This window comes from Suricata suricatta, chromosome 16 (assembly GCF_006229205.1).
Source record: "Suricata suricatta isolate VVHF042 chromosome 16, meerkat_22Aug2017_6uvM2_HiC, whole genome shotgun sequence".
Taxonomy (NCBI): Eukaryota; Metazoa; Chordata; class Mammalia; order Carnivora; family Herpestidae; genus Suricata; species Suricata suricatta.
This window is the reverse complement of record NC_043715.1, coordinates 57,046,722-57,062,532: the sequence shown is the minus strand read 5'-3', so window position 1 is coordinate 57,062,532 and position 15,811 is coordinate 57,046,722.

Sequence of the window (15,811 nt, the reverse complement as noted above, 5' to 3'; positions counted from 1 at the left end):
AAAGAGGGGACTCAAAATCAGAAACAAATGAGGAGACATTACAACTGATACCACAGAAATAGAAATGATCATGAGAGACCGCTATCAACAACTACACCTCAAGAAATTGAATAAGAAGAAATGAATACATTCCTAGAAACATACAAAATAGCAAGATTGAATCACAAAGAAGCAGAAAATATGAACAAATCATTAAGAAGTAAGAAGTAAGCAACCAAAAACCTTCTCCAAAAGAAAAATCCCAGGACCAGATCCCTTCCCTGGCAAATCCCACCAAACACTGAAAGAATTAACACCAGTATCAAATTCTTCCAAAAATTGAAGAGGAAGAAATACTTCCAAATTCGTTTTACAAGACCAGCATCACCCTCATACCCAAACTAGATAAGGACACCACAAGAAAATTACAGGCCACTATCTGATGAACACAGATGTAAAAGTCCTCAGCAAAATACTAGCAAATTGAATCTAACCTCACAGTAAAATCATATACCACGATCGAGTGGGATTTATCCCTAGGGTGCAATGAAGGTTCAACATAAATCAATAAATGTGATAAAACACATCCACAGCATGAAGTATAAAGTCCATATGATTATTTCAATAGATGCAGACAAAAGATTCAATATCCTTTCCCAATTAAAAAAACTCTTAACAAATTAGATGTGGAAGGAAAGAACCTCAACATAATAGAGGCCACACATTAAAAGGCACAGCTGACACCACATGCCACCATGAAAAGACAAATGCTTCTCCTTTAAGATCAGGAAGAAGACAAAAATGCCAACTCTCTCACTTCTATTAACATAGTACTGGAAGTCCCAGCCAGGAGCAAGAAAAAGCAAGCAAAAGACATGCAAATGGGGAAGAAGTAAAATTATCTCTGTTTGCAGATGACATGATCTTACAAACAGAAAATTCTGAAGACTCCACCAAAACACAATTAGAACTAACAGACAAATTGACTTAAGGTGCAGAATACAAAATAAATACACAAAAATCAGTTGTGTTTCTATACATTAAGAATGAAATATCTGGAAAAGACATTCAATAAACACTTCCATTTACAATAGTGTCATACAGAATAAAATACGTGGGTATAAATTTCATCAAACAGGTACAAGATCTGTAAGCTGAAAACTATATGACATTGATAAAAAATTGAAGACACAAATACATGAAAAGATATCTGATGTCCTTGGATTAGAAGAATTAATATTGTTAAAATGTCCAGACTACCCAAATGCATTGCATCTATGGATCCAATGCAATCCCTATTACAATTCCAATGGCATTTTCCACAGAAATAGAAATAACAATCCTAAAATTTGTGTGGAACCGCACAAAAACCCTGAATAGCCAATACATTCTTGGGAAAGAAAAACAAAGTTGGAGGCATCACACTTCTCAATTTCAAATTATATTACAAAGCTATAGTAATCAAAACAGTGTGGTGCTCATGTAAAAACAGAGACCAATGGAACAGAATCAGGAGTCCAGAAATAAGTCCATGTATATATGGTCAACTAATAATTGAAAATGGAGCCAAAAATATTCAATGAAGAAAGAATAATTCCTTTAAGAAATGTTGGGAAAACTGGATACTCACTTGCAAAAGAATGAAATTGGACTGTATCTTATGCCATATGCAAAAATTAACTCTAAATACATAAAAGACTTAAATGTATTGCCTGAAGCTGTAAGGCTCTGAGAAGATAACATGTGAGAAAATCTCTTTAACATTAATCTTGGCAGTGGTTTTGGGGCATAACACCAAGAGCCTAGGCAACAAAGCAAAAATAAACAAAGGGGACTCTATTAAACCTACAAGCTTCTGTGCAGCAAACAATCAACAAAAAGAAAAGGCAGCCTGCAGAGTGGGTGGACATGTTTGCAGATCATATATGTGGTAAGGATTAACATCCCAAATATGTGAGGAACTCATAAAACTCAATAACAAAAAACCAAAACCAAAACCACCAAACCGCAAGAACAATGAAAAATGACCAAAAACCGCATTAAAATGGGCAATCGCCCTAAGTACACATTTTTCCAGAGGGAATGTACCAATGGTCAAAAAGTATGTGAAAAGATGTTCAACATCACTACTCACTAGGGAAATGCTAACAAACCATGAGATAATATCTCACACCTGTGAAGATGCCTATTCTCAGACAAAAAACAATACGTATTGGTTGGGAGGTAGAGAAAAGGGAACCCCAGTGCCCTGCCGGTGAGAATGTAAAGTGGCGCAGCCACGGTGGAGAACAGGATGGAGACGCCTCCAAAAATTAAAGATAGAACTACTTTATGATCTAGCAATCCCACTTGTGGATCTACATCCAAAGAAAATTAAATCAGTTTCCCATCTGCACCCACATGTTCATTGCAGTGTTATTCACAATTGCCAAGATATGGAAACCATCTAGGTTTGGAAACCTATCGATGGGTAAATGGATGAAGAAAGTGTGGTAAACACACAAGGGATTAGTATTCAACCATTAAAAAGTTGCCATTTGCAATTTGCAACAATGTGGATGAATCTGGAGGACATTATACCAAGTAAAAAACCAGAAGCAGAAAGCTAAATACTGCATGAGCTCACTTATCTGTGGATCTAGAGTGTTGAACTCATAAGACCAGACAGTATAGAAGGGAGGTTGCCTGGGCTTGGAGTCAGAGAAAACAGGGAGACAGTGGTCAAAGGGAAGAAACTTTCAGGTGTAAGATGAGTAAGTGCTGGGGAACCTAATGCACAGCAGGGTGACTGTGGTCTATCACGTAGATCCTTTCTCCTCCTTTTTACAAAGGAGAAAAATGAGGTTTACATGGGTTAACTAAACTCAGCCAAAGCCTTGACAGAAACCAGTGGTTGGAGCCGTGTCTTGCACAAGCCACGTGGCTGAACTGATTGATATTCTAACTGAAAAGGAATACTTGGGGGGGAGGGTGTCGAAGCCAGCGTTTCTTTTTTTGTTAATAATAGTTTATTGTCAAGTTGGTTTCCATATAACACCCAGTGCTTCTCCCCACAAGTGCCCCCCTCCATGACCATCACCCCCTCCCTCCCTCCCCCTCCCCCTCCAGCCCTAGGTTCGTTTTCAGTATTCAATAGTCTCCCTTGATCTGTGTCCCTCTCTCTCCCCAGCTCTTTCCCCCTTCCTCTCCCCATGGTCCCCTGCCAGGTCTCTCCTGTTAGACCTATGAATGCAAACATATGGTATCTGTCCTTCTCTGCCTGACTTATTTCGCTTAGCATGACACCCTTGAGGTCCATCCACGTTGCTACAAATGGCCAGATTTCATTCTTCCTCATTGCCATGTAGTACTCCATTGTGTATATATACCACATCTTCTTGATCCATTCATCAGGTGATGGACATTTGGGCTCTTTCCATGATTTGGCTATTGTAGAAAGTGCCGCTGTGAACATTGGGGTACATGTAATCTTATCTGCCTTCTGTGCTACCCTGTGCCTCATTCTTTCTCCTTTGTGACAAGAGCTTTCTTGATTTAAAAAAATTTTGTATCAGCTAATGACTGCTGTAGACCTCTGCGCCCTTGAGACCCTCTGATAGTTCAGGTCTCAGGATTGTGCTAGCTCTGATACTGAGAGCCAGGGGAAAATAAGGCTGAGAATTTAGGACTTTACTTCAGGAACAGGAAGATTGGGTTACAGAGATCTGTAAAGATTTTGCCAGTGAGCCAGCGCTGGTCATTTTCAAAAGTGAATCTCTAGCTTTCCTTTGGATCTTCGATACTGGCCAACTGGACCTGGTGAACTCAAGTGTCTGTCAGTGTAACTCTAAGAACGTGAGATGACGCAGAAAATAGGGGCAGGAGAGAAAAAAAGACGACACTCACCCCAAAGGGAAATAGGCTCCCTGGCTCCTTCTTTATCAAATACGTCTCCCAGAGCAGAAAGAAAAGCGCTTGGTCTGCCCTGCCCCCAACTTTAATAGGCTGGTGGGGAGATCCGGGGAATTAACATCATTCCTCCCACTTGCTGGGCTCCTGCGTCATCAGCTTCTGCAACGCACCAGCTTGCAAGCAGTTAGCATCGCTGGTCTGTCCCAGGTCGTGGCTGCAAGGCTTGGTCCCTGCAGGTGCTTTCAACTTGAGAAGGAAAGGCTCCCCTATCTCTTCAATTTGGAAGGACAAACAACTGTGGAAAATTATGGTTTTGGAGAGCTTCCCCGACTCATAGAGGGCTGACACTGCAGATAGTCCATTCATGTGACCCTTCCCATTTGCAAGCATCTAGAGCAGCTTGTGGGATGATCTTGTTCACCTGTTCAACGCACTCCCTGCCTGGAGGGTAATTTTACCAGAGGGAGGACCTCAGTATCACCAGGACCCAGTTTGGGTCCCAGAACAACAGGCCCCATCAAAGACCAAGAGCCAAAGCATGTAGGAAAATGACAGGAATATACATGTTGGAGGTGGCTTTTCCGTTGAGTCCTTCAGGTTTTCTGACACGTGTCGAGTCCTCTGCAGGTACAGTTTTACCTGTTTCTTTCCAATTCTTATGCCTTCCTCTAGGTGCTTCCTTATTTCCAATTAAAAAAATTTTTTTTTAATGTTTTATTTATTTTTGAGACAGAGAGATTCAGAGCAAGAGCGGGGAGGGCCAGAGAGAGAGGGAGACACAGAATCGGAAGTAGGCTTCAGGCTCTGAGCTAGCTGTCAGCACAGAGCCCGATGCGGGGCTCGAACCCACGAACATGAGATCATGACCTGGGCCGAAGTTGGAGGCTTAACCAACTGAGCCACCCAGGCGCCCCCCTCATTTCCAATTTAAAAATGCTAGTGTAAATTTAAAAGGGTTAGCTAAAATCCCTAACTTAATCTGCTAACGCCTCCGAGAAGGAATAAACGATCCCGTCTCGTTCCTGACTTCGCCAGAGAAGCATTCGCGTGTAGGGTGGAATCATGTCACGGGTGGTGTTCCGGGCGCTGGGGAAGGAAGTGGTCACTAGATGAGGCGGCCTCTGTGGTTTTACTTTAAGGCCTGTGGCCTTTCTTCCCCTTATCTGTCACTGTTCTACTCAAGCTCTCAGATGGCGGGAAAGGCACATGCATGGCCTTTGGCTGGAGTGGAAGACTCCATTCATACCAGGAGCACGGCTTTTACTTAGAAACACACCTGGGCCTCCCTGTCCCGGTCAGAGATGATTTACACCTGGAAGGGGAGGGGCCAGAGATGATGTGTGGCAGCTGGGTTTTGCGTGGCTTCTTGACCCCATAAACTAGGAGCTTGGAGAGAGACCTGATAGGCTGTGGAGGGGCCTGCGGGCCAATCACAGGCTGGGGAGGGGATGCAGTTGGCTACTTGTTTGGGCTTTTCTGAACCGGGGTGCTGGGAAGTGCATGAGATCAGGCATCTGACGGGTGAGCTATGGTCCCTTTCTCTGTTGCTCAAACTGGTTCTTCTCTAGCGCCCCTTCCTCTGTTGGCTCGAGCTGGTCTTTTTAAAGAGCTACTTCATTGAGGTACGGTTGATTAAAAAACCCCTGCAGATATTAAATATATGCCGTTTTACGAGTGTGGACACAGGCATACATTCTCAAAATAATCACCCTCGGGGTAGTAGATCTGTCCATCACCTCTAAAAGTGTGTGTCCTGTGTGCGTGCGTGTGTGTGTGTGTGTGCGCGTGCGTGCGTGTGTGCCTGCACGGGGAGAACACTTAATGCGAGATGTACCCTCTTGGCAAACTCCACGTGCGCAGTGCACTCAGACTGCGAGGGCTTCGCCGTACAGCAGACCTCTAGACCGAATTCTTGTGTCACTGACCCTGGGCTGTGGGATATACTTGCAACAGAATTTTACTCAGTCTCGAAACAAAACAAAAAAAGGACTAAGTCCTGCCGTTAGTGATGATGTGGATGTTCAAACCTGGGGGATGGTTTTCCACGTGACGGTAGAAGTCTCGGAGGGGCAAACACGACATGATGCCGCTTGTCAGCGGGACCCAAAAGAGTCCAGTTTACCGGGAGCTGGGCAGGCTGCTGCTGGTGCTTTCTTAGTCTGCAGCAGAAATCGGCTGCCTCTCTGACCTGAAGCTTCTGGCTTTCTAGACCGGGAGATTCCATGGGCTGAGAACTCCGCCCCCCGGTCTTCTCTCCTTGATCCAATCTGGCGGACCCTTCAAACCTCACACAGTTCTCTTTCTTCCCTCCTCGCTGTGTGGCCTCGTGGTGCCCTGTAGGGTCCCGCCTCAGACTCGGCACACTGTAGTACTGATGGCCGTCACTTCTCATTACTCAGATTCCATATTTGTGACTCGTCCCGCTAAAGCGTACTTGTAAACCTCCCCCCTCTTGCCCCCAAATCGTCACTTGCTTTGCTTCTTGGGCACACGTGCAGAACGGTGAAAGATTTGAGACATGTTCCCAGATGGGGTTGGATCTTATTTTCTACACAGATGTCCTTCCTGCAGGTCTGTCTGGTGCATGTATCTTACATTTTTGTGTTTTTTTGGGGGGGGGTAACATGACTAATATGACTTCCGTGTGTACTGCTGAAGTGCTGTTGACAAATTTTTTTTTTTTACTGTTTAAACATTTGTTTCTGAGACCGAGCAAAACAGGGGATGAGTGGGGGAGGGGCAGAGAGAGAGGGAGACGCAGAATCGGAAGCAGCTCCAGGTTCTGAGTTGTCAGCACAGAGCCCGATGTGGGGCTTGAACTCACGAACCATGAGATCATGACCTGAGCCGAAGTCGGCCGCCTAGCTGACTGGTGCACCCAGGCGCCCCTCGCGTGCTGTTCAGTGTTCTTAAGCTCAAGACCACTTCGATGCGCCCTGCAGACAGACACCTGCCCTAGATGAGCTCCCCGGCTCCTCGCTGCGGGCTATGAGGTCAGGATCAGTGAACCAGCTGTACGTATTGAATAAGGTGTCCTAAAGCGAGAGGCACATGAAGCCAGGCTGGGCGTTGATGAGCTGGCAGCAGTGCTGTGACTGGAGGCTTACGGGATGCTAACCATTATTTCCTGTAGGAACAGTGGTTTCGTGTTCGCCAAATCGGCATTCCCGGGTCTTCATAGCATGTGACAGCTGTACTTAACAGCGACCCATACGCGTTTAATGAGAGAGTTGGCAAACATGAATCTTCCCGACTAGCTTGTAAGCTTGTGAAATCTCGTCCAAGGCTGTGTCCCCTGGTTTAGGGCAGCGCCTGGCTGGCTTCTGGTAGGTGTTCGATGATTGGTGGTATTTTAAATTTTTTAATGTTTATTTTTGAGAGAGAGTGCACGTGCTTGAGCAGGGGAGGGGCAGAGAGAGAGAGAGAGAGAGAGAGAGAGAGAGAGAGAGAGGGAGAGGGAGACACAATCAGAATCAGGCTCCAGGTTCTGAGCTGTCAGCACAGAGCCCGGTGTGGGGCTCGAACTCACAAACCATGAGATCTGGACCTGAGCTGAAGTCAGATGCTTAACATCTGAGTGACAAAGCCACCCAGGCACCTCAACTTCAAGATACTTGGGGCTTATTTTTAAGACTGGCAAAACCGAACTCGAGATGATTTTTAAAGGCTTATTAAAGTGCTCTCTACACCCAGCATGGGGCTCAAACTCCCAACCCCGAGATCAAGAGTCACAGGGTCCTCTCACAGAGCCAGCCAGCTGCCCCAACCAGAGAGATTCCTAAGCAGATCCTCTTTTTTTCTTTTCTTTGATACTTAATCCTTTTTAATCGTTTCTTGGATTTGTAATTAGTCTTTTGTATATGGGCGTTTCTGTGACATGCAGACGATACGTATTCAATGCGTACACCTGCGTGAACTTGGGGAGAGGTACACCTGTGAAATGATCGCCACCGTCAGGGCCATAGAGCTGTCCATCACTCCATCACTTGGCAAAGTTTCCGCCTACCCTCTATTTTCTGAGTGGTAACCCTGAAGGTGGGCTTTACCCTCCTAGTATGATTTAAGCCTAAAACCCCGCGTTGTTAGCTACAGTGCGGGCTGCACACTAGCGCTCCGGAGCCCATTCATCCAGCGGCGCTGCAACTTTGTATGCTTCGACCACTCTCCGTCCCCCAGCCCCTGGAAACAGCATTATTTCCCTTTGTTTTTTCTTTTATTTAAACAAAATCACAGGGAAGGAGAGTGATCAGGAACTAAGGACTTTATTATTTTAATTTGTAACATTTTATTTATTTTTGAGAGAGAGTGTGAACAGGAGAGGGTCAGAGAGAGAGAGAGGGAGACACAGAATCCTAAGCAGGCTTGAGGCTCTGAGCTGTCAGCACAGAACTGGACTCGGGGCTTGAACCCATGAACCATGAGATCATGACGTGAGCCAAAGTCAGACTCTCAACCAACTGAGCCGCCCAGGGGCCCCTCTCTGTCTTTATTCTTGTCTTGAATTCTCTCCAGGGTTGTGAACAGGAAGCTGAAAGCTATTGGTCTTTGCCTTATCAGAAATAGGGGTTACCTACGATCGTCAACATTTTACTGGTTTTCTTCTAGAAATCGCTACTTCTTAAATGACAAGATGGACTTGTGGATCGCCTGTCCTCTCCCCTTCCTCCTAATCACTGAGGGAAAACCCTCCTGGGTCCCAGGCACACTGCACATCTCAGGGGCTGCCCTCTGGTGGAGGGGACAGAAGCAAACCTGACCAGGGGACCTTGAGGTGTGCTGCTCAGGGTGTTTCCAGGGCCCCTCTCTGGGCAGAGGCAGACTCAGAAATCTGTGGCCATTCCCTTTTTTGCATCTGGAGAATGAACCACTGAGGATGAAGGTTTTGGGCGGATCAAGGGGCTTCTCTGTTTGTGGTGTCCTGTGAGCTTCCCCCCCAGTTCAGGGAGCAGATACTTGAGCCACAGCAAAGAGCCCTTGACTTAGAGAAGGCAGCATCTTTAGTTCACGTGGGGACATCTGAAATAATAATGTTGGTGGGGCCCACTGCAAACCGATTATAGCCACATTCCTGAGGAAGTGGGGGGCAGAGCTGACATAAACTTGGTCTGTCTTTTGTTGTTGTTTGTTTACTTTTGAGAAAGAGAGTGAGTGAGAATGCACAAGCGGGGGAGGGGCAGAGAGAGACACACACAGAATCTGAAGCGGGCTCCCCGGTCTGAGCGGTCAGCACAGAGCCTGATGCAGGGCTTGAACTCACAAACTATGAGATCATGACCCAAGCTGAACTCGGATGCTTAACTGACTGAACCACCTGGGTGCCCAACTTCATTTTTAAAGTTGTTCTTCTGATTCTAATGTGCATCCAGGGATGTTTAGAAAGGCATAGTCTTTGATTTAAATTCAAGTATGATTTGCCCGCCTTTCCGCTGGTGTTTTGTCACTTTGGGGGGCATTGCTTACCGGAGACGGAAGCTCCTCACGCCATGCACCCTCCACTTCCCCGCTGAGGCCCCAGCATCTTAAACCCCTCACCCGATACGATTTTTTTCTTCATCAAACCTTTCTCATAATTTTTTTGAGCTGAAAGTCACACAACATAGAAGTAACAATTTTATTTTAATGTTTTTAATGTTTACTGAGTTTTGGGAGAGAGCGCATGAGCAGGGGAGGGACAGAGAAAGGAGACACAGAATCTGAAGCAGGCTCCAGGCTCCGAGCTGTCAGCACAGAGCCCGACACAGGGCTCAAACTCATGACCTTGAGATCATGACCTGAGTTGAACTCAGACGCTCAACTAACTGAGCCACCCAGGTGCCCCGATTAACCACTTCAATGTGAACATTTCAGTGTATTTAGTACATTTCACAGGATTGTGAAACTGTCCCCTTTGGGTCCCCTACATATTTTCATCACCCCTAATGAAATGTGAACTGTTAAATAGTCAGCCCACATTCTCCTACTCTGCAGCCCCTGGCAGCAGCCCTTCTGGTTTCTGTCTCCATGGATTTACCTGTTCTGAGTATTTCATGTAAACAGAAGGCTGTGGTGTGTAGCCTTGTAGTGTCTTCCTCTGCGCAGGATGTTTGCTGAGGTTCATGCACATGGTGGCGTGCATCTCCACCTGACACCTTCTTCTTGATGACGGAATACTATTCCGTTGTGCAGATATACCACGTTTCACTCGTTCACCTGTTGATGGGGCGGCGATTTGATGTTCCCCCTTCTGAGCACGGAGAACAGAACTGCAAAGAACACAGGTGGACGAGTGCTTGTGCATCTGTCTTCACTTTCCCGGGGGCGCGCACCCAGGAGTGGAATGGCCGTGTTTTGATAACCTCCTACTTTCCTTGACTCTTTGGTCTAAGTGATTTGGTCGAATCGTCTCCACCTTTGCATTAACCGTTTGTTCAGTATTTGCATGCCCGCAGGTGTTGGGCATTTTTGGAATAAAATGGTGATCAGGATGAAATCTCGGTGTCCCCCTTGTGAGACCTGACAGCTTGCACTGTGACTGTTGTGCCTCCAGTAACTGGCACGACGTGGGCACTCAAATATCAAACCTCATGAATTTGCTGTCTTTGTAAATAGGAAACTGGGAGTCTGGGCAGTCCTTACATGATTCAGCCTGGGGGTAACTGAGGTCATTCTGCTAGGCCGAGGCCCCACGCACAAGGCTGTTGCTGACCTGCTGTGTGGTTTCTAACAGGTGCCGTGTGTGGCGATCTTGCAGTGGGTGTCTTTGTTCTTTGTTGAAATGTAACCTGAATAAAGCATGGACCATCTTAAGTGCATGGTGTTGGGGGACACCACTAAAAACAAAATCTCCTGCCAGCGCAGAACACCTCTGCACAAAAGAGAAAAACACTTTATGATTGTAGTCTGGCTTAATGCTTAGTCAAAATGCATCACCGGTGATTCACAGAAGAGGATACAAAGGCAGATACAAAATTTCCCTTTGTATAAAGCCTGGCGGATACAGCCGGTTACATCCATGCTCTCAAGATTAAAAGCCTGTCTTGGAGTGTGAAAACTTGTGCCAGGAGTTGGCAGCGGCATTTGATACATGCATTTCATCCTAAATTTACTTGGTAGTTGGGGTAAGTGACTATTTGTAAGCGCTAATTGTCTTTCACCAAAAAAGTAATGAAACTTGGAGCATCTCTGGGACAAGCAGGTGATCTCCCCTTCGAGCCAGGACCCCAACTAAAGGGCCCTGGAGACCGAGGCTGGGTGCTGTCCTCCTTGGCGTACAGCTCAGAGTAACGCTAGCAAGAGTAAGACATTTCCGTGCATCTCAAAGGGGCAGAGAAAGAATTTGCAATACGTTTGCTAAAGAAATGTCCTTAATGAAGGGGCAACCTTTTGTTTACTTTGTGTTTCTGTGACTTAAACATTTTTTTCTAATCTTCCTCAATTTATTTAGTCCTGTGTTCCTAATTCTTGTTCAGTTTGAATGCAGCTTTTTTTTTTATTAATAGTTTATTACCAAGTTGGTTTCCATATAGGAATCAAGAACAAAAATGAACTATTGGGGCCTTATCAAGACAGAAAGCTTCTGCACTGCAAAGGAAACAATCAAAATCATGTTTTTAAGATGCCCCATGCAGTAGGTTTCTTTTTTTTAATAGTTTATTGTCAAATTGGTTTCCATAATACACCCAGTGCTTCTCCCCACAGGTGCCCCCCTCCATGACCGTCACCCCCTCCCTCCCTCCCCCTCCCCCTTCAGTCCTTGGGTTCGTTTTCAGTATTCAATAGTCTCTCATGATTTATGTCCCTCTCTCTCCCCAGCTCTCTTTCCCCCTTCCCCTCCCCATGGTCCTCTGTTAGGTTTGTCCTGTTAGACCTATGAGTGCAAACATATGGTATCTGTCCTTCTCCGCCTGCCTTATTTCGCTTAGCACGACACCCTCAAGGTCCATCCACTTTCCTACAAATGGCCATATTTCATTCTTCCTCATTGCCATGTAGTACTCCATTGTGTATATATACCACATCTTCTTGATCCACTCATCAGGTGATGGACAATTAGGGTCTTTCCATGATCAGGCTGTTGTTGAAAGTGCTGCTATGAACATTGGGGTACTTATCTCACTAAGCAAAATATCTTCTTGGGTCATCCTTGTGGGAGGGGATTGGCGGATGGGAGAAGCAGGAAGAGGTTGGTGAAGGGCAGAACTTCTAGCTATAAGATAAGGTCTGAGGACCTAATGTAAAACATGGTGTATTGTGTAATGGAAATTTGCTGAGAGCAAACTTGAATGTTTTCCTACATATACATAAGTGACATGATGGATGTGTTGACTAACTTGATGGGGAGAATCCTTCATCACGCGTCCATTTATCATATCAAATCACCACAGTATATACTTTAATTATCTTGGGGCGCCTGGACTTCAGCTCAGGTCATGATCTCATGGTTTGTGGGTTTGAGCCCTGCATCAGATTCTGTGCTGAAAACTCAGAACCTGGAGCCTGTTTCAGATTCTGTGTCTTCCTCTCCCTCTGGCCCTCTGATCCTCATGCTCTGTCTCTCTCTGTATCTCAAAAATAAACTATATTAAAAAATTTTTTGGGATGCCTGGGTGGCTCAGTGGGTTGAGCTTCTGACTTTGGCTCAGGTCAGGATCTCACAGTTCGTGGGTTCAAGCCCCGCATTGGGCTCTGTCCTGACATCTAGCTCAGAGCCTGGAGCCTGCTTCAGATTCTGTCCCTCCTTCTCTTTCTGACCCTCCCCTGCTTGTGCTGTCTCTCTCTCTCAAAAATAAATAAAAAAAACATTAAAAGGCCATTACTAAAAAAATTTTTTTTTAATTTAAACACATATCTTACAGCTTTGTCAATTATACCCCAATAAGGCTTAAATTAGAAAAAGAGGAGGAGGGGCTCCTGGATGGCTTAGTTGGTTAAGCGTCTGACTCTTGGTATCAGCTCAGGCCATGATCTCCTGGTTCATGAGTTTGAGCCCTGCATCAGGCTCTGCATGGATGGCAAGGAGCCTGCTTGGGATTCTTTCTCTCCCTCTCTCTCTGCCCCTTTTGTGCTTGTGCTCTTTCTGTCTCTCAAAATATTTAAAAATTTAAAAATACTTATTTAATAAATCTCTCAAAGAAATTAAAACTTAAAAAATTTTTTTTCAAAGTTTGTTTTTGAGAGAGAGATGGAGTGTAAGCAGGGGAGAGAAGAGACAGAGGAAGACACAGTATCTGAAGCAGGCTCCAAGCTCTGAGCCATCAGCACATAGCTGGACGCGGGGCTTGAACCCACAAACCATGAGATCATGAGCTGAGTCAAAGTCAGCACTCAACTGAGCCAACCAGGCACCCCAAGAAATAAAACTTCTTTTTTAAAAAAGGAAGAGGAAAGTCTCCTCCCCCTTTTACATGAGTGAGAATTAATAATTTTTAACCTCTGATTCATAATTGCCCTCACAGCAGCGCAACGCACTTAGGTATGCTGTAACTCCTTCTCTCCCTGTTCAAGGCGCTGTGACCAGTACCGTAGAGTGCCCCCAAGTGCCCTCTCCCAGGCTCCCCTGGAGTAACCGTCACTCTAAACTCTGTCATGGTAGCTTGACTTCTGAGCTTCACAGAAAGCCATGAAGCAGTGTGGGGCACCTGGGTGCCTCCCTTGGCTATGCATCCAAGGTCGGCTCAGGTCATGATCTCCCAGTCCGTGAGTTCAAGCCCCGCTTCGGGCTCTGTGCTGACAGCTAGCTCAGAGCCTGGAACCTGCTTCAGATTCTGTGTCTCCCTCTCTCTCTGCCCCTCCCCGTCTCAAAAATAAACACCAAAGAAAAGACTCTTCTGCACGGCACACCTTTTGTCATCTGTTTTCTTTGGCTCCACGTGACAACTGTGCCAGGTGCGTGTGGTTTTACACATTGCTGTACAGAACGCCATTGTATACATGTAACACATTCCACGTTGGTGGACGTTTGGTTTCTTCTAAGTGTCTGATTATCGTCAGCTAGGGCTGCTGTAAGCATTCTTGTTCCTGTCTCGAGGACACGCGCCTGGGAGGGGAACTGAAGAACCTGTGTGCGTGCAGCTCTGGGACATGCTGCCAGGCAGTGTGCACGGCGGTCCTATCTTTGTATGTGGGTGTTCCGGCTCCACGTTGGTGACCACACTGGATGTCAGCCTTGACCTTTCTAGCTTCTCCAGTTGGGGTATAGCATTTCCTCGTTGTGGATTGAGTGGAAATTATCTGATGAGTTGGACTCCTGGGTCTTCTGGATAACCTCACCTGTGAGCTGTCTCCTGAAATGTTCTGACCATTAGTAAGATTAGGGTGCTCTTCGTGCGCTTGTTGGGGGTAGTGTTCTGTACATACATGCCGGTCAGGTCGCGTTGATGAGTGATGTTAAAATACTCTGTATCTTCTACTTTTCCCCCATTTGTTCCCTTAGTGATGGAGATTCGTGTTTAAATCTCCAATTATTTTTTTTTTATTTTCCTTCTTTATGGATTTTGAAGCTGTATTATCAGGTACATAAACATTTAGACGTATTCAGTTTTCCTGCTGGACTGGTCCTATTATAAATGTCCTTTGTGTTCAGTGATGATTTTGCCTTTAGGTGATGTTATAGTTTAACTTGTTTCCTTCTGGTTAGGGTGTGCACGCTGCACTTTTTCACATTAATTTACTTTAAATGTTTTGTGCTCTGATGCTTGTCATATGTCTCTTATTTTTATCCAGTTTGACATAGTTTTCTTGAGTCAGTATTTATCCCTTGTACGTTTCTATAACACATTGGTGTTTGGGTCTAGCCTCTTGCTACACTTTTTGTTTTTAAGTTTTTAATGTTTATTCATTTTTGAGAGACAGAGCATGAATGGGGGGAGGTGCAGAGAGAGGGAGATACAGAATCCAAAGCAGGCTCCAGTCTGAGCTGTCAGCACAGAGCCCAGTGCAGGGCTCGAACCCACGAACAGTGAGATCATGACCTGAGCTGAAGTCGGACAGTCAACTGACTGAGCCCCCAGGCGCCCCATTTATGTGTGTTTTGAGTAAACTTCAGGCCCCATATTAGGCTCTGTGCTTTCAATACAAAGCCTGCTTCAAATCCTGTCTCACGCTTTCTCTACTCCTCCATGCACATGTGTGCTCTTTCTTTTGCTGCAAGATATTTAAAAAATAGCAGTTAGCATACAGTGTAGAACTAGTTTCCAGTGTACCATATGGTAATTCAGCATTTCCACACATTGCCTGTGCTCCTCCCAACGGCGCACAGCGTGGTCCCCATCACCTGTCTCTCCCTTCCCTCATCCTCTCTCCAGGTGACTGTCAGTACGTTCTCTGTAGTTAAGACTCTCTCTTTTACCTTCATTTTTAAAGGACATTTTCACTAGACATATAGTCTAGGTGGGAAGTGTATTTCTTTCCTTTATGGCAATTTATTTTGTTTAAGTTTTTTGTTTATTTTTGAGAGACAGAGACTGAGCACAAGTAGGGAAGGGACAGAGAGAGAGGGAGACAGAATCCGAAGCAGGCTTGAATTTGCAAACCACGAGATCAAGACCTGAGCCAAAGTCAGATGCTTAACCATCCAAGGCACCCAGGTGCCCGTCTTTCCAGCAATTTAAAGATGTCATTTCATTGTCACTTTTATAAAATAGAGCTGACGTGCCTGTGTGTCACTGGTGGTTTGGAGAATGAAGTGAGTAACCGACTGTCGTGTGAGTGTCACTGGCCCCTTCTCACGTGCCAGCTGCCACCCTAGGCCAGGGTCACGCAGCCAAGAAGAGACCGCCTCACTGCCCACAGGGGGCTCAGTCTCGCAGAAGAGAAGTATGCCAGCGCGGATAGCGGGCGGGACTCCTAGGAGGGGACAGTAAGCGAGCCGATTGGTTTTGGAGGAGGTGAAAGTCCTGGGCACGGGTTCAACTCCATTTCTTCTCTGCAGGTTCTGTTCGCGTTGTGGACGCAACCGTTGGCG